General features: G+C 44.6%; 3 long non-coding RNA genes across 6 annotated transcripts in view; 1 reads left to right on the top strand and 2 right to left on the bottom strand.

The window, feature by feature from the left end:
- LOC311442507 overlaps positions 1-23,418 on the bottom strand; it is a 39,979-nt gene extending 16,561 nt beyond the window's left edge. Inside the window, exon 1 of the long non-coding RNA XR_014696695.1 lies at positions 23,369-23,418. This is a non-coding gene — a long non-coding RNA (uncharacterized lncRNA). The remainder of the gene's footprint in view (positions 1-23,368) is intronic.
- Positions 1,300-24,977, top strand: LOC311442508. Of its 4 annotated transcripts, XR_014696698.1 has the most exons (4): positions 7,743-8,248; positions 10,496-10,768; positions 14,350-14,382; positions 24,432-24,977. It is a non-coding gene; the product is annotated as an uncharacterized lncRNA (long non-coding RNA). The 4 variants fall into 4 exon arrangements; XR_014696696.1 differs by lacking the exons at positions 7,743-8,248; positions 10,496-10,768 and adding an exon at positions 1,300-1,430; XR_014696697.1 differs by lacking the exon at positions 10,496-10,768.
- Positions 5,767-9,654, bottom strand: LOC311442506. The gene is made up of 3 exons (XR_014696694.1): positions 8,439-9,654; positions 7,629-7,717; positions 5,767-7,539 (listed from the first exon to the last, which is right to left on the bottom strand). It is a non-coding gene; the product is annotated as an uncharacterized lncRNA (long non-coding RNA).

Below are 24,977 nucleotides of genomic sequence, written 5' to 3'. Positions count from 1 at the left end.
GAAAAAGCAATAAGAGATCACAATCTGTCTAAAAATGGATGTCAAAGTGAAATCCCTATTTTGCTTCATCCACAAAATGTAAAACCTTTAAAAAAAAAATTATGCTTTTTGTCAAACGCATTTCAGCATTGGGGGAAAAAAATGTTTCCTTCAACCAGGGTGAAACATCCCCTTCCACCTGAGGGCTTTGCAGCTTCATCCTTCCCCAGATCCTCAGCAAGGTGTTTCTTTAAAAGAAGGATGTCAAATGAGACTAGCAAGGAAAGCAGTTCCTCCATATATTGCATATATTATGATTCTGTCACATATTTTCACCCCTTTTTTTAATTTTCCTTTTTATTTTTTTTAATTTTTTTTTTGGTTTATTTCCTTTGCACAAATGATAAGTGCTTGTGAATGCTCCAATGGCTGCGGGGCTGCTAGCCCAAACACCAGTGACAGCCCAAATCTGTGCCCAGAACCCATCAGGGTCCCCGTGGTGGCACACAGGGCTTGCAGTGGCACACCAGGGACATTGCCCCAATTGGACACAGACATGTGGAGCTGCTGGTGGGGAACTGCTCACATTCAAGACCGAAAAGCCACAAACCAAAGCATCTGATGGCTTTTGGCACCGCCGCGGGGAACCCCTGCTCCGACTCATTCTGTCGAGCACCAAAAGGGCCCGTGCCGCGAGCTACAGCCCCATCAGGCGCTCTGGGTGAGGATGCCAGATTTCGGGTGCGGGGAGTGGGCTGCAGATGGCAGGCACAGTTTGTGAGCTCACTTCTCTACCCTGGGGCCCGCTGGGCAGGATTGATTGTGCCGCTCGGAAAGCGGCATTAGCAGATGTTATTGATGTGGGACCGGAGTTATCCACAGCCCGTGCTGTCGATGTAGAAAAATACCACAGATGGCATCGTTTTTTAAAACCCCTCTGCCAAAATCTTTTAAAACAAAACTTGCCATTTCTGCTCGCATTGATCCTCCCTCCCTGTTATTGATTTTCGCTTTTTCCCATTACCGATGCGAGGAGGGGGAGCGCCCTTTGCAAGCCGACTGGCTGAGGGAAGGAAATAATGCCCAGAAATCCTGTTAATGGTGGGGGGAAACTTGTTTTGCTCGGGTTCTGATTTTGTTTTTGCTCTGCTCTTACTGCTCTATTTAACATCAAAATAACAGGGATGTTAGACTGGCTACCAAGTCCCCAGGTGGCCATAAGGAGAACTTGGTGCTGTATTTATGTGACGGCTGCACCATAAAAAAGGATCAGTAAATGCTTCAAGCAGAGACCTCAGCCCTATCGCCTGATATGAACTGGAGCTGAGGAGGGATTTTGGAGCCTGAGAGACGCATTTTCAGGAAGCTGAGGAGGAAGGAGGCTGCTGGATAAGGTAGAAGAAAACCTGAGACCTGGAAGTCTCAGCCTTCCTTCTGCAAAGGGACCTGAGGTGAGTTTGACATGTTGCAGTGGTTTTCATCTCCACATTGCAACTCCTCTTCTGCCTTACTGAGAACTCACTGCAGAAAATCAAGCATGGCTTCATCCTTCCAGGAAGCGAGTCAGTCCTAAAAGAGCATCCTTAAGGTGGAGTTGTACCTGCAGAGCTTTTCAGCAACAGAGCTGGCCTGTGCCCAACTGCTGAGCTGGAGCAGCTCACTCCCAGCCTGGATGTCCCAGTGCAGCCAAGGAGGCCATGACCTGCCACGAGGTGTGATTTAGGGGTACAGAGGGTATAAACAGCCAGACCCTGGCACTCATTACCAGAGCTACCATCGCAGAAGCTGTGATTGCAGCCACCCCTGCCGTCTGTGCCAGGAGGGGGACGCAGCACCCCACGGACTCTCGCCATCCCGGCATGTGTATCTAGAGGAAAGCCAGGCCAGAAATACAAAAACAGACCTCGATCTTTCCAGGAAAGTGTTGCAACCCTGAGTCATGTCCCCTCACTGGAACCAAACAACTTTTTTCTGCTTTGCAAACAGTGACAACACCATGCTAATGCAGAGAGCAGAACAGGAATAGGTTCACCCCTGCCACATGGCTGCAGGGTCTGAATTTGCCCCTTGGAACCTCTCTTCTATGGGAAGCTGAATTACAGAGAAATCTGTGCTGCCTTTTGTACCAATTTGTGCTCACTGAGATGTTTGCTGGCTAGATCAGCCAAAAGAAAGTCATGATGCCTTCTGAAGGAAGCTGCTTATTATTTTCTTGGGCCTACCAGATCAAAAGACAATCACTTTTAACTAATTAGTAGCTGTGCAATGCTTGATCAAGGATCAGGGTGGTACCCCTCTGGTGGCAATGTTTGCATGTGAGCTGTCCTGGAGCAAGCAGGGTCTGTGCTGAGGAAGACCCATGGGATGCACTACACCACATCCCTCTGGCCCCACTGTCCCTGCAGCAAAAGCCCTGGTGCGGCTCAGCACCAGCTCAGGACAGCTGGAGGGAACATGGAGGAGAATCAGCCTCTGATTTGTTTTCAGAGCCATTACATTTACAAGAACAGACCTCTTCTTGCAATGTATTCACATGAAGTTTTGTGTCAAGCAGCAGATAATGGAAATCATCCTGGTGCCCATTACTTTGGTGGCAGCTTACCTTGAATGCAGCATTCAGTCCTGGGCACATCATTACCAGGCAAAAATAGAGAAGCCGGAGACAATTCAAAGAGCAGCTAAAATGATTTTGGAGTTGAAAAGATTGATTTATGAGGAAAGATGATGAACTAAATATATATAGCTTCACTGAGTAATGACTAGGGTTATGGTTACTATGTTCAGGCATACAGAAAAGAATTGTTGTGTGTGTACGAAAATGTGATGCTAAGGGGAGCACGATAGAAAAGGCAGAAGCAGAAGTCTGAGCTCAGTAACAGGACAAAATCTCTGTGAAATAGTCTCCTAAAAGGCATGGAAAAAAACTCCCATCTTCTTATGGGCATTTAAGAGAAAACAGGGGAAAATGTAGAAAGTGGTTATTTATCCAATTGCTTTTTAATCAATCTATAAGCCAGAAAAGTAAACAAACAAACAAATAAATAAATAAAGAGATTCATTTTCCCTGACTTCAGTGTTCCTTAAAAATACCAACAACTATGGTGGAGGAGAAGCTTCACACTACGTATCTCTCAATGAGATCTGGATTTTGTAATCTTGGCAATTCTCAGAACCCAACAAATACTCCCTCACACTGGGGACAACATTTCCAACCCAGTCGGTCTGTGGTTTTGGGGGTTCCTTTTGTTTATTGCACACCGCAGAACCCAGAGGACGTGGGCGAGGCGTCCTCGGGCGTGGGGCTCAGCCTGCTCCGGCTGCTGCTGGAGCTGCCTCCTGCCAACACCTCTTCGCCAGGCCCAGGACACTTGCGAGGCAATAGCCATGGAGAAACCCAAGTCCCATCCCATCCCTTAGCCCTCTGAGCCAAATTTCCCAATAGGTTTGCAGAAATGCTCGCCTAGCCCTGGTAAGGGAGAATTAAGTAGAAGAGAGAATGATAACTGGAAGAAGTGGACAAAATGGACAAAATCCCTTTTTCTTCTGTCCGCTGGGATTCTCCAAAGCCCTGGAGAATATGCACAGTGAGTGCTTTTGGAGTTTGAAGGGATTCCAACATCCCCAAATGGTTTAGTTTGAGAAACTGATGTTGGAGGCCATGGTCAAGGGCCACCATGCACAAAGACCCTTGTTGATGCAGTGTCCAGCTGAGAATTTCATGGGGAAAATCTGCACCCTTAAAATTAGCTAACCAGCAGAATGGCTAAAGAAGTAGTTGGCTAATTTGGATCGCAGCAATGCTGGCACTTCACACTGCCATGCCTGTAGAAGTAACAGCATGGAACATTAAGTGATATAAGTGAATGTGCTATTAAAGAACTGAAGGGCTATTTTTTTCTAGATGTCATTTAAAAAAAAAAAAATTGCCTCATTTAACCTCATCCTAAAGCTGTTAAAGCAATTTTACACATTGCTGTTTACTTTTGAAGTATGTTGAGACCTTATTTTATTCTCTCCTACCACTGTTCAAGGCTAATCAGAATATATTAATGCCTTTACAGTAAGAAAATCTATTTTCCATTGCAATAAACCAGCAAATGAACTTAGAGATTTCTACATATTCTGATTACCAAAGACCTGTTCTTTTTCTTGTCCAAAGGCTAAGAAAGGAAGTCATGAAAGAGAAGTGAGATGCTGTATGACACAGGCACCTATTCGTGGAAGAGAATTACAAAAAAGCTTAATGGTTAAACAGTGGGAGTTGAAAGCAAGCCTAAAATGACTCAGGCTGTCCTGAATAAGGAGGCTTTCCAAAATCTGGCCATCAGCAGGCTGGTGAAGCATTTTGCATCCCTAAAATCAGCTCTGTTTCCCAAAGGGGAAAAATACCTGCTCGGTAATAAAAACATGGGCTATCTGCTCTCAGTGCACCGGCTCAGGGACACAAGAGGTGAGCGATTCTGCATCAGCCATGCTCACCCTGTGCTGAAAAGCACCCTCCCACATACAGCAGGGTGCAGGTAAAGGGGAGATGTCTCAGGCTCCCCTGGGGCTGCCTCCCCCCGTGGGCTGCGGATCAGGGACTGTGCACAGGGCGGGCGCTGAATCCAAGTGAGCTGATGGAACATTTTGATAAGAGGACTGCACGGGGACTTTGCTTTGGGTTGTTTGCTCTCCCTGCTTAGGCAGGGACAAGCAATCTGAGCTTGTTTCTATCCCTCTGCAAGAAGCCAAGGAGAAAATTTAGGGGACTGCAGGAGAGACTGTGGAAAGCTTTGGGAGATAAAAACAAACAGCAAACAGAGCAACACGAGGGGACAATGCAGTGTAAAGGGTAGGAAGATTTGCTTGATGCCTATGGACGAAGGACAAATATGCAAAAGCATTTTTCTTTCTCACTGCAGAGTTTGCAGTGCTTTTTGCAGTTGCTTTTTTTTTTTTTTTTTTTTTTTTTCTCCTACACAAAAGAGACTCATATCTCCCTGCTTCAAAAAATTAAAAAAAAAAGAAAATCTTGGCTCAGAAAGGGTCAACAGATTTATGGCTAGCTTTAAATCAGTGCAACTTTACCTGGGAGGTTTAGTTTTGGATGTATTCAGAGCAGGGAATAAGCATATGAATTATTCTGGTATAGTGGTAGTAAATAGTCCAGCGGTCTCAGACCAATTTCTGCGGTGCCATATCTCATACGGGCTGATAAATCCAGCATGTGCAGCTGCTGAAAACCAAGCTCCAGGTCTGTACAGCCAGTGACTTGCTGACCATGTCCCAGCCCCACCCCAGTAATGTGTTTTTTGTGATGCCAAGATCTGGTGATGGCCTCAGCCTCCCTTGATTCATTTGCTGTTTCTCAACATCGGGAAAAAAACCATTACCATGTTAGATGGTGAGAAAAGCTCTCTCTGCAGCTGGAACAGCAACTCTTCCTCCCACTACTAGAAATTAAAAACAAAATTATAAAAATATTGTTGTGGATAATTTCAGCCCAGAAATACTGAGCAGCTCTTATGAATGATAATGTTTTCGCTAATGCTTCCTGGTAGAGCCACATCCTTATTCCTGCTGCTCAGAAGGGTGGTTTAACGTGTTTAGGAGGTTCGGAGAGCTGTCTGAAAGCAGTCAGTCAGTCTGCACTGTGATATTTTGGCTCTGCCTGTATTTTGTTTAAAAAGCAGAAGTAAATGTTGCCTGAGGAAATAAAAAGAATTGAGAGGAAAAATGTGGCTGTGGAAAGCCAGCTGTCAGTTATCCAAAATGTATTAAATCCTGGCAAACAAGTCTCCAATATCACCTCCAGCCCACTTTCTCCTTATTTTCCTTTCCTCCAGCCACACACAGTCTTTATGCCATCAGAGCACTAACAGAGTTGATGGCCCCCCAAACTCCACCACCATGAGGTCCGTTTGACCAGCCCCAGCACCAAATGGAAGCCCACCAGGAGCACACGGGATGTATCAGTGCTGAAAATTCAGTGACCTGGATAGCACCGAGCACTGCGCCATGCTGCAATGGAGTGAAAACAGCCTGTTCAGAAAACCAGCCCTGGAGACCTCCCTCTCACTTATTTTGAATCATCCTTGACACAAGGGAGGTGTGAGACTGGCACCCGCGTACAGCCACTTGCTTTTGAATTTACAAGGTGGAAAGTCCTGGAAAATTGCCCTTCAAATCCAAACCTGACTTCCCTCGGATAGATAAAACAGCGGGATTATCTTGTCTGCACTATCTCATTCAGCTGAGACTTTATGTGCTGAATGCATTCCTGATGTGCTCTCCTCTGAGGGGCTGCTGGTTGCTGTACGGGTGTATGTGGTGGTGGCTTTTTGCCAGAGCATTTTGGTCCCAGCAGCAGAGGTTGTCGGTTCAGCATTTGCTCAATATTGCTCTTTGCTTGATATTGCTCTTTGCTCAGGAGAATTCTTCTCTTCTCTCCTTTCCCTCACAGCTATCACTGTGCCTCTCCACGGTGCTCTTAGCACCATTTAAACCATGCCAGCACATCCTATTTTTACACGTTGAGAAATTGTAAGCCTATAATGAAATATGGGCACGAAGGAGAGCGTACAATAGGTGGTGCAAAACGCTCGCCGTGCAGGTGAGTCTATAAAATAGCGATGTGTAAAACATCTCTGAGCCCTGCTACGTTTTGGCAGACTATTTCCTTTTGGTTACAATTCAAGCACTAGTACAGTCTGTAGAGACTTGCACAGATTTGCCTTGGGGCTTGCTTGTCTAAAATATACACCTCTGCATCTCTATTGTTTCAGAGCAGTCAGGATCAGATGGGATTTTTTTAAGGTGTCTGATCTGGGAGAGAGTTCTTCAGGGCTGATGCCACTGTACTGCACAAGATATATAGGCTTATTTCTCGAAAAGCTGGCTCTAAAAAGTGCTTGATATGGAGAAAATTCTTTTGAGGTGTGGGATTGATGGCAGCAACAGCCAAAGGACCAACCAGAGGCTTTCATTCCCAGGGAAATGAAAGGAAAAATGACCCTCCTACATGGATTGTTCTGCTGATGGGCATTGTGCACAGCTCCCCCTGAAATTATTGCAAGTCAGCCACCAGGGGCAAGGAGAAGCCCTCTGTAATTCCTTGCAACCCATGTTCTGACTGAGGATGCTCAGGTTGGCATTTGTGAGGGCTCTGCCACCTTTTGCCAGGCTGGCCTGGGACACCTGATAGAGTATTAAAGTATTGGCCAGATCTGGCCAATGTTGGTGGGATGCTCAGAGGCACAATGGTCCCTCTGTGGAGAGCTCTGTGGCTCTGCCTTCCAATGAGAATGACAAAAGTTTGTTGGTTTTCTTTTTTATCCACTCCATACTTGTTCTTTCCATGCCTGGCAATAGGAACAGGCAGCAATGAAAACACCAGTAGCTTTCTATTGAAATGTCTTCAAAATGTTCCCGGACCGGTCAGAGTGGCTGAAACACATGCACAAAGCGTGGCTCATTTTTGTGCTTTTATGGCCCTGATTTGCCCACTCTGATGGCTGGACCTTGTGCTGGGTGAGGGCTGGTGCTCACCTTCGCCTCTCCCCATCAGTGCTCAATAGCCTGTGAAGAGGGAAGGCTTTGTTTTAGTGGGAGCAGGTGTTTGATTACCTCGCCTTTCTCTTTTTGCATTCAACGCATCCCCAGCTCACCTCTCCAGGAGGGATAAACTTGTGGTAGTGAAAGCAGCAAGGGAAATCACTTGAAAGGCGACATTGGAGATAGGCTGCCGAGCAGAGAGCTTGATGAAACAAAAGAGGAAAGAAATGAAAGAGAGCATTTAAAGTATTTTCCCTCCCTGCGGCAGCGCTGCCAGCCTCACACAAGCCTGTCCCTGGGTAGCTGCCCCAGGCTGCACCCCGCAACTGGGAGAAATTCAGTGAGAAATTCAGCCCCCTTCCCCATCCCTGGCAGTGTCCCCTCCAGGGGTCCTTGCCTGGAGGCCACACCACTGCTGGCTGCTCTCTCACCCCCAAACCAGGAGCTGTGGCTTCCCCTCGCAGGACAGGATCCAAGGAGAGCGAAGGCATCCCCAGAGGGGACATTGGATCCGCTGCCGCCCGTGCCAAGCCGCAGTCATGCAGCGGGGCCGTGCTGAGCAGCAGCAGCTGAGGACTTGGCACCTGAGCTGCCCTTGGCCCGAGCGCCCAGCTCCATGTGCCAACACCGAAAGGGCTGGTGGGCCAGAAACAAGCAGGACGGACACATGGACTGATGTTTTTTGGATGCAAAAGAACTGGTGGGGACCCTGCCTCGTTTTAGCACACCCCAGGTAAGCATCCATCCCACCAGCTTGGTCCCAAAGGAGCAGACAACTACCATCCAGGCTACATCTTCCTTTCAAAGATAGAAGGTGGCCATACCTCAGTGACTCCAAGCCCATCGCTCCGCTCTAACCATCTGTCAGGCTCGCTGCCACGGTGCCTGGGTGTTTGCTCAGACACTGAAAGGGAATTACCCACCTTGTATCACGGCAGATTGTCTTTTGCCTTCTCGCCACTCCATTCCCCTGGTGAATATTTTGGATCTTTGCCTCTAGTGGCTCAAATGCAGGTGTTGGATGATTGCCATGGAGAGTCAGGGACAGAGAATAAAGAAATTCTTGGTGTCTTTGGATGAAGTTGAGGTTGGAAGGGATTTGTGTCAGCTCTCCCAGAGTTTGCAGATACCAGCACAGCACTGGGATCAAAAGATGAGCAAAAATGATTTCTAAGCCACTATTGTTCCCTTTAGATAACATCCTCCAGCGTTGTGCCAGAGAGTGGCCCAGAGTACAGACTCAAGGCCAAACTGGGAACATTTGCCTATTGGAAACATCTGCTGTTCTTCTCTGCTCCTCATATAATTTGCCAAAATTTACTTCTCTTACGTTCCTGGCTCAGAACACTTTGTTGTGAGGCTTAATTCGCGGTGTGTAATCTTGTGACACATTGCTGCCTGATGATGTAGGACATGGAGATGATGAAGGAGGATGACTGGAGTCTAAACACACCAGAAAGAGTGCAGTGCCCAGCTTGGAAGCTGGACAAAATATTTTCATAAGCATCAGCTAGCTTTGCTGTTATTAGTCTTAAGAGCTGGAGAGAATGAGAAAGTTGTGCAGCCAAAGATAAAAGGCCTTTCAATAGATGTGCCCATGAATTGAATGCCCTGCTGAAATTTCAAGGTTTCTTTGACCTCCTGATGTGATAAAATGAGTGTCCTATGCTGGCATGTAAGCTCTTCATGCCCTGTGTGGACATCTAAATGCACTCAACTAGCCTAGGTGCCCTGTAAAGCACACCATTCCCTTAAGAAGACACTGTTGCATGATATGGTTCATTTTCCCTGCCCTAGATAAACACTACAGCTCATTAGAGCCTCCAGCCCTTTGGTTGAAGGATTTCCTGAAGGACTTTTCTGGATCAGAGCACGGAGTGGTGGGCAGTGGTCTCACTGCACCTCAGCTCTTTGGTTTTTCCAGGTTGGCCATCTCCAAAGTCAGTGATTCAACCCATCCTGAACCTGGGATCTGAAATGTGTGGGTTCAATCTATTTTGCTCTGATAATGCCATGGTCTGTCCTTTAATAGGAGAGGTAGGGAACACAGATGAACAACCTCAGCAAGACACAGGGAAAATCAGGGAAGATGAACTCCCCTCACCCAACAAAAGCTGGGACTAGGTGCTGATATACAACTCCTACAGCCAAAGAGATGTGAATGCTCCTAAAACTCATTTCTTACTTATTTTTGGGTTGTTTGAATCTAGAGGTCAAATACTAGACTTTAGCATTGCAGTCATGCCTTACATGAAAGATGAATATATGAATACTTTATAACAGGCTAATGAACAATTAATAGTTAATTCAACAAATGGATAATCAAATGTTATGGATTGTTATACAGTCCGACAGGTCAATATGCTGCCTGTGACCATGGCTGATTGCTACCAATAACACCTTGAGTGATGTGATTACTACCAGCTTTAACACAAGACGTTTGTGTCTGGGCAACTTCTATTAACCCTCTCCCCACTCTTCTAGAAATAGAAACTTCCTCCATTGCATGCCCAGAGTTAATGGGTTATGATAGGAACATAAGGCTGTGGGCTGTTGAGTAGCTCATTTGTAGCTCAAAAACTTGATTATGGATGAGCAGAAAGAAGTAGAGACAGATGAAGGCAGACTGCAAACGACGACAACATCTGCTAACTGAACAGGCAAAGCTCCGAGTGCCAGAATCGCGCATCCAGAAGTCAATGAGTGGTGGGACTTTTAATCTGTGCTGGGGGGCTCAGGAGGATCCTAGAGATTCCTTCAAGGTTTAGCCGTAAGCCTAAGTGTCTACCCGACTGTTTTAAAATAAGAGTTTGCAGAGCAGGTTAGCTAACTAGCCCAGATGAGTCTGTGCAAGAGAAATTGCTCTTTCATGATCTCAGCTCTGCTACCATACAATCAATTTTGCCTTTAAGTAGTAGAAAGGCTCCCTGGAAGTTGCCAGCTCTGATTACGGTGTGAAACATCTAACCTTGGTTTACAGCAACCGCAGTTGCGTTCCCCGTGGCTTGAGATTTACTTGGCCTGAGGCTGTGCTGGGCGAAGGGGGAGAACATCCCCCCAGCACCCCTGGGGAGGTGCAGACCGCTCACACATGCCATCAGCAAGATGGAAAAGCAGCTGAAGGAACAGCTCAACATGGGCTCGTGTCCTGAAATGCAACCGCACAGCCGCTGCTCGTTTGTCCTTGGAGCTGCAAGGATTGCTTGAGTGACGGCCGAGGCATTTCACACGCCAGTAAGCACATTCTCCCCAGGTATTTCTGATCGCTGTTCATTTTGTTTGCTGACAAGTTTGTGGCAATATGCTCGCTCCGGCTAAAAATTACACACCGGCTAAGAGATGAACAGGCTTAATTTTCCTCACTTTTACACTGGTTTTGCAATCAGTGTAACTTCAATGACCCTTTACTTTTATACCAGAAATAGTACTGAGGAAATTGGATTTAACAGAGTAAAGAGCTGTTCGGTGGAGGTATCGTAGGAAGGGAAAGACAAACCAGAGACTTTTTTTCCACTCTTCCTGATTCTGGCACAGGCTAAAAGCCAAATCTGCCACCAGTACAAAACAAAGCAAACCTCAGACTGCTTTAAATGCCCTTGGTTTGTAAAAGCTGCTAAGGAGCCTTATGGTGCCATGTTTTCTGCATCTCTGTGCGCATCCCCTCCAAAACATGAGCAGAGCTGCCGTCCTGGTGCTGTATGAGATGGTTATGATCCCCAGCTGGCTGGTTTCAAGTCTCTGCGCCAGGCCAGCTACAAAGAATCTCTGGTCCAGAGACCACTGATGTGAAGATTCACTGTTCTGAGGTCTCTGAATCATTTTTTTCTGTCTCCTCTCATTTCTTCTCCCACCTGCTGAGTGTTAGAGGCTTGATCAGCCTGGTAGAGCATGCAAATATTAACATTTTCCCCCAGAAGTGCTAACAGCCACATGAACTTCTTGCTAATGGGTGCAGCGAGCAGGAGATGTCACTGGTGCATCCAGCAACTGTCCCAGGGAGCCAGAGCTAACACCTGGGGGCTGTGGCCATGTGAGGCAGCAGGAGCAGCTTCCCCTCCCTCTGCATTTCTCCTCTGGAAGGACAGCCCAGAGGGACAGCAAGGAGGGGGAGCTGGCTGCGATCCTGAAGGCATTTCAAACCATTACCAGCTTGCAGTAGAAAATGTTTCCCAGCAGATGAATAGCCCCAGGGGTATGCGCAGACAAAAGATCCTTCTCTCAGTACGTGTGTGGATCTCAATGCCAGTATCCAAGTCATTATTGCATTTTCTTTTTTTTAATCCTCCCTAATTTTATAATGAACTTATCCTTGCTTATTTGCAGACATTTGGGGTTTGTGCCCTTTTATATGAACATAGATAGAAATAGGATAGGAAATCTTTTTCCTATGGATTATGGAGAAGTGTCCATGTCTCTGCCACATCCAGAGTCCATGGGAAGCTTCTGGCTGCCTTGTTCCTGCTCCCCCTGTTCCCAGGCCCTCTTCTCGACTGGCTGAAGGTTATCTACTGGGGGAAGGTAAGAAGATAAACCCTGCTGGCATGCTAATGCCTGCTGAGTGGGATGTGCAGCCTAGAGAGCGCAAGGAGTCCGCAGCACTTGTCCTGGGCAACGGAAGGAATGAATCAATTAATCTCCAAAAGTGGGGACTTCAGAGTTGATGAATGGCACTCAGTGAATATTAAACTCCCTTTTCTGTGGGATGGATGTTTTCCAGCCTGGCAAATTTTGTCCCTGCATACTTTACAAGAACAGTAAAGTTCTCTATGCAGTGCTCTATGGCTGTGACTAAGGACTGGAAGAGAGAGCACCTGCCTGGGGCGAGTTCCTGTAGCACTTCCAGAAACAAACATCCCTGTTCCAAAAGAAGATCCAGCACAATTTAAGATTGAAATCTGTTACTTCGAAGGATCCAAAAATGGTTGATTTTAGCAGAGATTTCACTATGCTTTTTAACTATCATAACAAAGGAAATAAAATTAGCCTGCTGGATCCACACATCTGACTCCACTCACGTGGCGCAGGCTCTTGTATTTCCCAGAAGATCATTTTCCAGCCTCCTCCTCTTTTCCCATGACAGGTGATATTAGTATTTATAGATTAATAAGCTAGCTTGGGAATTCTTGAACAATTTCTGAATGGGGAGAAACATGTGGTTTGTTTTACGGCCCAGCTGACGCTGTTGCCTCTCGGTTGAGAAGGATGGCTTCTCCACAGCAGGACGACCCACGTGTCTGCAAGGTCTGAAGGGTTGCAGGAGCCCTCATGCAGTAATGTGGGGTCCCAAAGATACCGTGAGATCTGATACTTGTTTCTAAGAACTGGCACAGATGGGAAGCAGAAAACACCAGGCTCCCAGGACCCAGACAAGAAATGAAAGCAGAACAAGGGAAAGGAGCACAGGGCTCCTAAGAGAACAACTGCCCCATGGCAGAACTGGTGCTACCAAAAATACTTCACAGACATTTCTCTAGCCCCTTCCTAAAAATCTGCCTGGGCATTCAGTGCCAGCACATAGCTCTCCAAGCATCCAGGCAGCTTTTGCTGGTTTCTAACGTCAGAGCTCGCTGCATGGTCTCACCCCCAGAAGCGGCAGGCTTCAGCAGATTAGAGCTGAGGACTCAGCCTTTCGAGTATAAAATTGAACAAAATCTTAACTATCAGCGTATTATGCGCTCCGTGCAGCAGGCCTGAAGTGGCTCTGGAAAGGACGGAGCACTTACAGTTTTCACAGAAAGAACTTAGAGTAGATAAAGATGAGCATTAACTTCTAAAATAAGGGCTGCATTTCATATAATAACTTTCATTATCTGGTGCTGCTGGCCTGGGCTGTGTTATCCATGTGGATTTGTGGATGTTTAACCTGAATTGTTCTGCTTGTTATCACCCTGCAGTTACTACAGGGCTCCTCTTCCACCAGCTGTGCAGCAGGAAAGTCTAATCCCTGGTGCGATTTCCCTGCCAAGGCTCTCAGGAGCCTTCAGGACACCAAGAAGGCCAGATCCAAAGGCAGATGGAGTCAAAGGGAAGGTTTCCAGCAAAGAGAAGTGTCTTTGGATGAGAAAAGTCCCCAGAGAAGACTCCGGCTTTCACAACTTCACTTCCTTTCCTCTCAGCAGCAGCTGCCTGTGTGGCTGGTGTTTGCACAGCTGGGGAACACCAGGGCAGGGCTGGCCTTTTGGTATCCAGAAACTGTCCTTTTGGGGTTACTTCAGCTTTGGTATATTTTCTGCATAGAAGATAGAGGGCAAAGATACACTGTCTGAAAGCCACTTTTCTTGGTTTGTCTGATTTTTGCCTCTCTTCGAAGAGAGGAACTGCTTTGGCCTTTGGGGGCAGGGTACGGACGCTTTCTCAAAATGCTGCTAATTATACCTCAAAACTCCTGCTTAAGTTTCAATGATTATTCTGGGCAAATTCTGCTGCTTTGTTGCAATCATGTCAGGAAGGGCATTGCTGGGGCTTTGGTTGACTTTGCTGGAAAAACAGGGGAAACAGTCTCCTATATTCATCACCTTTCCTCCCTGCTGTGCCCCCCACCTGCTCACCACACACCACTGCCCACATCTCTCAGCACATTTTGGGATTGCAGGGTGTTGTAAAGCAAGGAATTGTGCCATGACATTTTTCCAGAGGCTAAATTTTTAGCACATACTCAAATGAGAAATTCTTCTGATACATTAGCAGCAACATAAGAGAAATAGAACAGCTTAGCAAGCACACTATGTACTGCCTTGCTTTTGTTTCTTCTCCTGGAAAGTAATAACATAATGGTGCAACAGCTAGCTGATGAAGTTCTAAGTCTTTTTTTTTTTTTTTTTTTTTTTGCAACAGATCTTCACTGAGTTATTGCAAAGTTGTTTCCAAGTAAGTAGCCTTGTTGTTATTCTGTCTGAGTACCAAAGGTTGTTTCACTACCGCGTGGAAATTTGGGAGTCATCAATATTTAATCTGTGTTCTGTTACTACACATTTGTTTTCACTAATCCCTGCTTCTTCCTGTGATGTAGGTTTGACCTGTTTGAATTTTGCAACTTTATGTAAACTGAAAGCACTGTCATAACTCAGCCAAATGCTACTTGTGTTTTTCTGGATAAGATACTTACATTTCACCATAAATGTATTATAGTACTACAGAAAGTTTACAGGAAAGATTGCAATCAAATAAGAGTGGGGTTTGATCTCTCTTCCAGAGGAAATAATTTGAATTATTTTCTTGTGCCCACATCCTCGCTTTATTTCTGCTAAGATATCATCACTTTTTCTTTAAATGTGATCTCCTTGAAACACCTGTGCATTCTCACAAGTGTTGGCTTTCTACCATCAACTGAGCATTACAGCCTAATCTTAATCCCCATTACCTCTGTTGTTCTGAGAAAAAGAATTAATGGAGCTGATGTTGTTTTGATCTCTAGATTCTCACTGGATATTTAAGAGTCCATTTGTTCTGCCTACTTATTCCATCATTACACTACTCAAAACCCTCCAAAATAATAATGCTCTTGTCAATCCTGCAGACTCAGGAGGTTAGGGCCAGAAGGAACACACAGGTTTTACAGGTGAGTTTGGTGCTACTGCAGTAATCTCATACAGACCATCCCATGATCTATATGAGGGCATTCATCTGTAAAATGCAGATTATATAAAATTTGCTTAATCACAATCTGCAGAGCCACACAGTTAACTGAGATGTAGATACTTCACCAGAAACCAATCCTTCCTCCCACATGTTTGGGAATGAGAGGCAAGTTCAGGCACATACCTGATACAAACCAGAGACAGAATAGAATTTTAATTGATAATTCTTTTGTTTCAATTTTCCCTTAAATAATTTCATTGCAAAAGCCTGCATGGTTCAGTTTTGCCTCATTCCTCCTGCTGTCTCCCTTCCCAGCCTTAAAGCAGAGGAGTATCTGAGGAGCATTTGCTTTTTATTAGCAGAAGAGACAGGCTAAACTGGGACATGATTCATGCTTCTAATTTATGCCTTCTCTTCCTTTATTGTCAATGGCTAATGAGAGGTAATTGCAAAAGCTCACAGAGGGAGGCAGTTCTGCAAAAACAGAAGAAATGGAGAAGGTGCGAGTGAGGTTGTTTTTGCAGTTCAGAGGCTTTTCATCCCATTGTTGGTCTGTTCATGGCTTGCCAAAGTTGCTGCTCTCAGAGCTCAATGTAATTTCCAAAAGTCAGAAATCGCTTAGGTGAATCAATACATGCAGCAGTACTCTGGCTCTTGCTGCAGGACACAGTCAGCATCACCAAGTAAAAGCCCAGCCCCTCATGGTTTCATGGGAGAACACACAGGATTGGGGACCCCAAAAGGGCTTATAAATTGCCAGCCATTTCCCAGCTTTATGATCCAGATCTCATTTCATCCCAGTTTTCCTGATTTAATTATGTTCATCACTAAAAGGCTTTTGTTGAGAATGGACTGGATTCAGTATGAGTCAGAGGCAGCCTAGGATCAGTTGCCAGGAGTCATTAGAGGGGATTGCTGACCAGGAATGTTTTTCACCATTTTTCATTTTACCTACAGACTTTCCCCAGCAGGAGCCAGTGCCCCTGTGCAGTGGTCACCCCATGCAGACCTGTTCCAGCTTCAGGCAATTTATGGGAGTGCTGGCCCATAAACTGTGTTCACCGACTGCCACTGACAGCATCATTGGTTAAACCTTGGCTGAGAAAAGAGGGAATAAATGCTCAGGACAGGCTCATATTCCCCAGATTTCTCACTGCAGTATAGCCTTGCATTCAGCTATGCAAAATAACCAAATTCAAGGATGCCACCAAGTGTCCTGGTTGTTTAAGTGACAAAACATCACTGCAGGGGAAAAAAGTTACATGACCAGAGCCAGACAGCATACAGTATTGGACAGGCAACACAGCAACACTGCAATACCTCTGCCCACAAAAACTTGCAGCTCCATGTTGTGCTATAGCTGCATGAAGAGCTGATGTCTCCCTTCAATACAACTTTTTGGAAGGTCAATGTTTGCTTCTATCACAGGGAATCATGCTAGATGTAAGCCAGGCTTCAGGCTGATAAACCATGGATAGCTAACAGAGTGCTAAATAGAGCAAAGAACCACCAATGTGTTTAAAAATTACTCCTACAATTAGATTGTTTAAAATTATGTTCCTTAGTTGTAGGGTATCAAAGGTAATATTTCAGCACTGTGTCACATACACCTTAGGAGAGCCTCCTTACACTCTTCTGCCACTATGTTAATGCACCTAGACCATGGCCAGTTGCATTGATGGATTTGGTCTAATTATCTCCTTGTACTTCTTTGTCTCTCTGGCTCCATCTATCGTCTCTCATCTCCTGTCTCAGACTAACGTTTCCAGCTCTGGGACACGGGCTGCCCACCGGGTCTGCCTGATGCATCACCATAGGAGCTTTATGAACTGGAGAGAGGTGAATAATAAATAAACAGAAGGTAAAATACAACTCTCATCCAGTATAATCCAGCATTGCAAGATAGGTTTCCCAGGGAATGGCAGTATATTTGTTTTCCAGATCATTAGCTGATGCAAAAGAAAAGGAGAACATTTATTAGCCTCCCTCAGAACCAACTTTAACAAGAATGAATATTCACTGCTATAAATAAGACTGTTTCAATTAAGTCTGCACATAAAAAATGCTCCATGGTGTCACAGAAGGCCACACTATTCAAAAAGATGTGCCTAGATGAAAGTACATAAGCCCATACCTGAGAACAAACACAACTGCCTTATTTCCAGTGCTTCACAGTCACTGAATATTGTGTTTGCATCTTATCTGAACATCAGGTTGCAAGATGCAGAAGAAACCTTGGGCTTGCTTTTTTCTACCCGTTAATGGAAATCTGGATTTCAAGAAAGCTTTAATTGCTTTCTTGTTCAAATTCAGATCATCTACTGTACTGGCAATATGTTTTGTGCTTGCCTGAGTATCACTAACAAAGAGCAGTCACAGTACCCGACTGCAGCCTCCAGGAACATCACCCCCTGATGTGACATCGGGGCCCATCCATCATGTCCTGCTGCACAGATTTTGAGGAGAAAAAAAACACACATTTCTTATATCCACCTTCAAAAATCATTATGAATCAACTCCACCAGCATATAAGTTCACACCACATTGGTGCCTGGGAAAGCCCAGACAGTCACAGGCTCTCTGACTACCAAGACCAGGGAGAACACATTGGCAAAGTCCTACAGCTTGCCATGATATCCTTGCCCTGTACTTCAGGAGTCCGCTCATGGCTGTTTCCAGGGGCAGTCAGCTGTCTGACCCAGTCCAACTATTGTCATGTTCTGTAAATGACATCTACTGAAAATGAAGAGGAAAATAAAGAGAAATCAGTGCTTCTGAAGTCAAGCAGTGGCCACAGGAAAACCAAAGAGACAATTTCATAAATTCGAATACATTGGTGAACAACCTCTCCCAGCCAACCTTTTCTTTCCTCTTCATTTACAGAGCTGTGTTGTGCAACCACTGTCCTTCAGTGGATATTTGCTCCTTGAAGGATAGATCCTTCTCTCTTCCATGGACGTAAATTCATCTTTTGTAGTAATACTCATCCTATTAAGAACTCTAGAGGAGCTTATTAAATACCACTGAAAAACATGATTCCAGTAATTAGAGAGAATCAATGAAGATATTTGCTGCAGTCAATAATCTAAATTACCAACAAAAATGTGGCCCATATAAGCAGTTCATATATACTTCTCTGGGATAAAAATCAGAGCCTGCATCTAACATGGTATCAGTGGCAACAGCAAATGGTTCCAGGAAGGATTTACCCTGTTGCAAGACTGCCATAATGCAGAAAAGTGGTAATCTACTCTGAAATTACACATTACATTCAGTCCATTCAATTCAAACAATTCCAGGAAAAGCTGCATCAAAACTGGAAGCCATGACAGCTATGTCACCCCAAGTAGCAAATACAATGAGGCTTTGAGATGAACACCTACTATTAAGTCAAAGAGTAATCTATGGGCAGTCACGGTTCAGACATCCTTATTAGCATTAATTAAAATTCTGGTGATCAGGTGGCTACGGAACAGACAAAACTTTAAAAGAATTTAAGCAAGAGAGAAAGGCTGAAGATAGGGTAATAATTAGGAATAATATCTCGTGTTAAATTTAATTCTTTTAGCCTTGAAATTACCATGACAGATTTCAAATTTAGTGGCAGTTTTCCAGTCACTAAAATGAGCTTAATTATATAGTTTAAGACTTTGGGAGAACTGATTCAGATAAAGCTACATGGGGCCCATATCAACTGTGTGGTATGCTTGAATGGACTCAGATAAAGAAGGAATAGATATCAACTTGTACGAGTAGCTTAAGACATCATACCTGATTATTTTTTAATTTATTTTTGAGACGGAAAAAGTTTGGATAACTTTTAAACTTTCTTTTAATTAATAATCACTCTCACTCAATTTGCCTTTCTACTTCTTGATTTCAGCTGGGACTAAATGCAAGACAGAGATAAAGCAGCCAAAACTCTGAATAGTGCTGATGCTAACAGAACTCCTTAATCATTGCAATTGGCCTATCTGTAGAGCCCAGACAAGACACCTAGAAAGATGAGTAAAGTTCAAATCTCCAAGCTATTTCTCTGAGTTACGGGACACCTTGTAAAAATCATCACTGTGTTTTATTAACTACTGTTAGTTTAGAAGAAAATACAAGGCACTTAAGAAAATGTCATATCCCAGAATTCTATCAAATGGAAGAAATCTTTATTCTAATATGCACATTGTGACAAAGCACTTTTGGGTTTTCATGGCTAGGAAACATCCTGAGTGAAGGATAACCAGCAATATGATTAATAGACTGAAATACAGGTGCAGAACGGTCTCTTCTTACAGAATTAAACTCAAGAAGATAGATGTTAATATTATTTTAAATCCACCTTCATGGGATTCTGCCGTACCTGTGTAATACACTTATATGATCTCATAGTCAGGCTAACTGAACACTTTACAGTTCTAAAGGCATTTATTCTCCCAAGAGCCCCATGAATTGGGAAAATACAGTTGTCCCATTATATAGATGTGGAGCTGCAGCACAGAGGTGCGACGTCACACATGGCGAAGCAGGGAATTGAGCACAGCTTTCCTAAATCCCAGGTTGTCACCCTAACTACTGTTGCTACATACTCTTTACATCAAAATGAATGGTTAAGCCAGAGGCCCTGCACTGCCTCTCCTTCTGTCTACATTAATCTCTGAGCACCTTCGCAAACCCATGAGAGTGCTACATCAAGAGGACAGAGCAGGTCAGTGAGAGAAGTGCCCCGTTTATTACAGTTTCTTGCTCATGACTGATCCTCCGCCTTAGCACCCACTGGCAAAGAGTAAGCTGTTCCCGGAGATAATCTTTCAACTGAAAGGAATGGGATACAATGCCTTACAAGAGTACAAACGAGCTCTCAGAAGTGATAAAAGCAGGCACAGCCTGGACTCCGTGAACAGAAAGTGTTCATATTTCAGAAGTTATATTAAAAAGTTCAAATTCAAAGGAAAAAAAAAAATGAGAACAGTCCTGTGCAATTCTCTTAGAACACAAAGAAACCCCAAAAATGATTGTTCCAACCCTGCTGAAGATGGGAAAGCATGGGAATATCTCAGGGTCTCACCCACCCCTGAGGGGGGACCAGTTTTACACCATTCCTGAAGCCGAGGACCTTTATGCTGCACATTTTGGGATGCTTCCCTTGTGTGTTATTCCAACAGGATCCAAACCAAAGGACATGGGCTGCATTTCTTCCAAGCTGAATTACTTCTCTCCATCCTGGTGCAGTTTTACAGAAGTTTCTATGCATTTTCTTCTCAGTTTAGATTCCTGCAAGACCCTCAGATGTAGAATACAGCTTAGCCCTGAGCTGTTTTAAACTTATTTCAAAAATTAACCTTGTTGTCCTCTGAACCTAATGTGAATCCACCATCTGGAGCTCGGCACAACCACACCCAACCATTTTAGGGAACAGATCAAGCATGGAAGCATTGCCAAACATGCTGCTACACAAACAGCTTTTTCTTTACTCCTAGACAATACAAACACTTCACAACACGTACCACAACACATCCTCTATTCACACTAGCTCTGCCAGGACAGATTCATTTCATCATGCATGGAAATTGAAGAATTATTCCAGTTACATGCTCCTAATTGCAACCCCTTTCAGTCCTAGGTTTTCTCCCTTGTGACCTTTGCTAATTAGTAACATTTGAATTTGAGGTTATAAAGCCCTTGGAGAAAATTAATATAGCCCAGCTTTCTTATTTCATAAGGCTGAATCTCAGTGTCTTCATTAATTTCAGTGCAACTTTTGCCTCGTGAAACTGGAGAGGAAGGGAACGAAATGACAAGATGTTTTGGAGATAGTGATCGAAGGAAGATGCAGTAGAAATGATGGATTTCTGCATTTCCTTTTTTCTGACCGAAGTCAGAACAGGGCTGTCAGATTTAAAGCATTTACAATGGGGATCAAACCACTGATGAGCATGACACCTGCCCTCCCCAGCTCTGATAACCACCACTGGACCTTAGTCTCCGCTGACTGAGGGACCAGAGTGACACCAGAGCCTGGAAGGAGGGGAGAGATCCCAAACAGGAGGCACAGGACGATGGGGAGCCCTGTACACCCTGCAAGCAGTAAGGCTTTTAGGGAGCAACAGTGCCTATTGCCAGCTAGGTGTAGCAGATGGACTGCTTCTGAACACCCCTGCTGAAGATACTGTCCAGGTAATGCCATCTTAACGAGGGGCACAGGATTTGTGAATGTACTGCAGGAAATCCCACATTATATGGGACAGCTGGTGTCTCAGTGTGTGAAAGACTGAGCCAACATGCTGCTTTCCCACCTGGAAGTGTGTCCCGTTGTCTTCGGTAACACTTGTAGCAAATTTCCCCATAACACAAGTCTTTTCTAGTCCATAAAAGAAGAAAGTCAGTCTATGATATATATATATATATATATGTGTAAACAAAACTGCTGAACTTTATACTTGGTTTTTACTGCAGATATTTACCTCCTTGTAACCTATATTTTCTCATTGTTAAACAAAAAGAGCTTTTCTACTTCAGTGCCTACACTTCAAGAAATCACAGTGGCCACCTTCTCCTGTATTTTCCTAGTAAAAAGCCTGTGGTCAGAAATCAGCATATCCTAACACAGGATGCCACGTGAGCAGGAAGACAGCAGCCTGGTCCCAGCCTTTCCATCACTATAGGGGTAAAGAGACCTTTCCCCAGTTCTCTATGCCAGTGGCAACATTAGTCATTAGGAAATAAAAGTAAAGGGTGAACTAAGTTTTAATGAACATTCAGAGTCTGGATCCCTGCAAAAATGAAATAATGTACTCTGGGCCCATGATTAATTACGGGCATACCGGGTGACTTCTCACCCTCTTATATTAAAGAGAAGCTAAAACACCTTACTTCAGAAAAAGAGTAATAAGCGTATGATGTACATTCATTAAATATAGATGTTGCTCCTTTTACACAGCCATAACACAGAAATCTGATCTTTTTCCAGCATGTATACATGCACACACACTGTAACAGCAATAATACAGCAATTAGTGGTACAAGCTCCCAAGAAGCAGCTAACTCCCCAGCTTTCTTGCATAAACATGTAGGTCTGTACAGGTAAGCTTGTTGGAAGGTTTATATAAAATTCACCTCAGTAGCCCCTGAAATTAGTTTCCAATTTTGCTGTGAATGAACAAGAACAGCGTGCCCTGCCTTGCCACCAGCCCAACCCCACGCTGCAGCCAGCAGGGCTTGGAGCAGCTGCCCAAATGCCAAACAATCAACACTGAGCAGCAGCTCCTAATTGTTATCACTTGCATTCATGCCTCTGACTCATTCCCGATCTTTTATTTTTAAACAGTACAGCTCATCTCTAGTGGGGTGGTGAAAGGACTTAGAGCAAAAGGCAAGAAGTACTTCTGGCCACCTTTGAAGGCTTTGTGTCTGAGCATGTTGACAGAGACCAGGGGATAAACAGCCTTCTGTAAACAGGTCAGGAGAAGAAGAAAAGCATGAAACAGAAATACAGGCTGCCTTTGATGAGACAGGTCTTAGGTCCCTGCTTTGTGCCACGCTCAAGCACAGCTATTCAAGACTGATGCTGGTGGAGTTATCCTGCAGCCTCTTTACAGAAAAGTGCTTACAAGCATAAAAAAACATGATTTTAATATTGACGTATTTATACTAGAGAACACAAGCATGATAATTTTTCCAGCATGAACTTGAAAGTTTGTTTGTTTTTTTTTAAAGTGTTGAAACATTATGCCTCCTCACTGCTACATATTCTGGATGTGCAGCAGGTTGCAGACAAGCTGCTTTAGAGTGCTATTAAATTAATAATTCTAATCTATTTGCTTTCCCCCTTCGCTGGTACAGAAAGCTCCATCAAAGTCATGAATCCAATACCTCCAGCTTCAGAAAGCAAGCTAAATCCTGACACATCACCAAATAAAATCCTTTTTCAGTCCTTTGAGGACTGAAAACAAGAGCCTCTTCCCACCTGGAAAAATGATTTGGATTCCTAGGTGCCTAGAGCACCAAAGAGCCCCAAAGTTTCAACCTTCCCCTTCCGAGCACCCATGCCCTTCCCCAGTACAGCGCAACCACTGCTGCAGGAGGAAAAGGAGGAGCCCAGCAAAGCCCTGAGAGGTGAGAGCAGCAGCTGCCATCCTTATGTCAGGGTCTAGCAGAGGTGTCTTTGCCCAGAGCTGAGAGCTGCCAGCTTGGCCTTGCACCCGCTGCATGGAGGTGACAAGCCTGGAAGCACAGAGGCAAAGCGTTGAAAGGTGTAAGAGGAGCATTGCATAGCGTGACCCACCTTGAGCCTCATGTCTCACCACCCCACATCACCTCTGCAGGCAAACAGCCAGCTCACCTGCCTTTCCTTCCCTTTTAAAGCCTTCAGCTTAAGCAGGCTGGGCTTTGCCGTAACAGCTCTCAGCTGGCAGCATTCACCTGAACTGCCTTTGAACTTTGGCAGCACCAACCCCTGAAATCCCAGGCTTTGCCTGCTCAGCAGGGTTGCCCAAGGGTACTCTTGGGTGGGATGGGGAAACCTGGCTGGCAGGTAGGGTGCTGCTAGCGTCCCAGTCCCTGGGACGGGTGTCTTTCCTCCCTTTTCTACTTTTGCTGTATGAACAGTAGAGAAAATGCCTGCTGCAGAGGGAGAAGTGCTTGGGGTGGATGGCTGCTGCAGGGTGTCTCGCTGCGCGGAACGGGGGAATTTAACTTCATCTGCTCCATTACCGAGCTAGGCATTTAAGTGTCAGGGAACTTATGGGGTCTGTCTTGCCTGGATGTGTTTTATCCTGTAAAAATGTAGAAATAAAATAAAATTAAAAAATAAAATTATAAACTGTACAAATTGATTGTGTCAGCCGAAGTATGCAGCTCTAATCTATGTTCTTATTTGAGCTCTAATTTTATGCCTGCTGGTATTCAGTTATACAGAACTTCAGCAAACATTTATATCTCTCTTAATTATCCCTTTTTCCTATTAATTTCTCTTACACTCGATAAATGATCCTTATGCCTGTTGGTTTAAGACTTCCTTGCAAAGTTGTTTTTCCCTGCTTTTCCATGAGCCAGATATTTTAATTTCTTGCACTATGCCTCATTTGCTAGTAACAATGATGTATTTTCCCTTTCCCCATGTATTTATTTTTACTGAGAGATGCAGCCGTTCATCACATTCAAATGAAGAATTATTACTTAGCTATTATTATTATTGCTAGTGATGGTATGTAAACAACTATAATGATGTGTGGGCTTGTGTAGGAGCAAAGACCACAATAAAGATGTTGCCTTAGGGGGGATGAATGAGGCAAACGTGCAAGGATTTAACCAGTGCACCCTCTCCTTGCTGGTTTTGTCTCTTTTAGGAGCTCATGTCAGCTCTTTGGCCTCTTCCCTTTGGTTTTTGGATTGGATTGGATTGGATCGGATTGGATTGGATTGGATTGGGAGCCACTGGTCACTGCGGAGCCCTCCCCAAAATGCAGGCAGAAATAGCTGCTCCAAGAAGGACACACTCCAAGACACCTGTGAACCTGAATGATGTGGTAAAAGGAGTTTTCCCTAAGATTCTATTGAATATGATGAGGGAGGGATGCTTTAGATGTGTGTGGGAAAGAGAAAAAGAGGAACAGTAGATATTTTACAGAGATGACGCCCAAGCATATCTGCCAAACAGCCTGGAAAGAAGCTTTCAGAGACCACTGCTGGGGCAGTTCGGATGCTATGCGTGGGAAAAGACCCTTCTTACTCTATTTTCTTCCTCTGGGAAATGTGCCTTTTTCATATACGTTCTTAATAAATGCACACAGTTACACCAAAGGTATGAGGCTCTGCTGTTCTCTTTCCTCCCAACCGCTAACAGCCAGCAATAACTCATGTATTTGCTCAGCTGTTCAAAGGCAGTTACACTG

This window comes from Aythya ferina (assembly GCF_964211825.1).
Source record: "Aythya ferina genome assembly, chromosome: 11".
In the NCBI taxonomy this organism is placed as follows: domain Eukaryota; kingdom Metazoa; phylum Chordata; class Aves; order Anseriformes; family Anatidae; genus Aythya; species Aythya ferina.
This window is presented reverse-complemented; position numbering and strand designations above follow the sequence as displayed.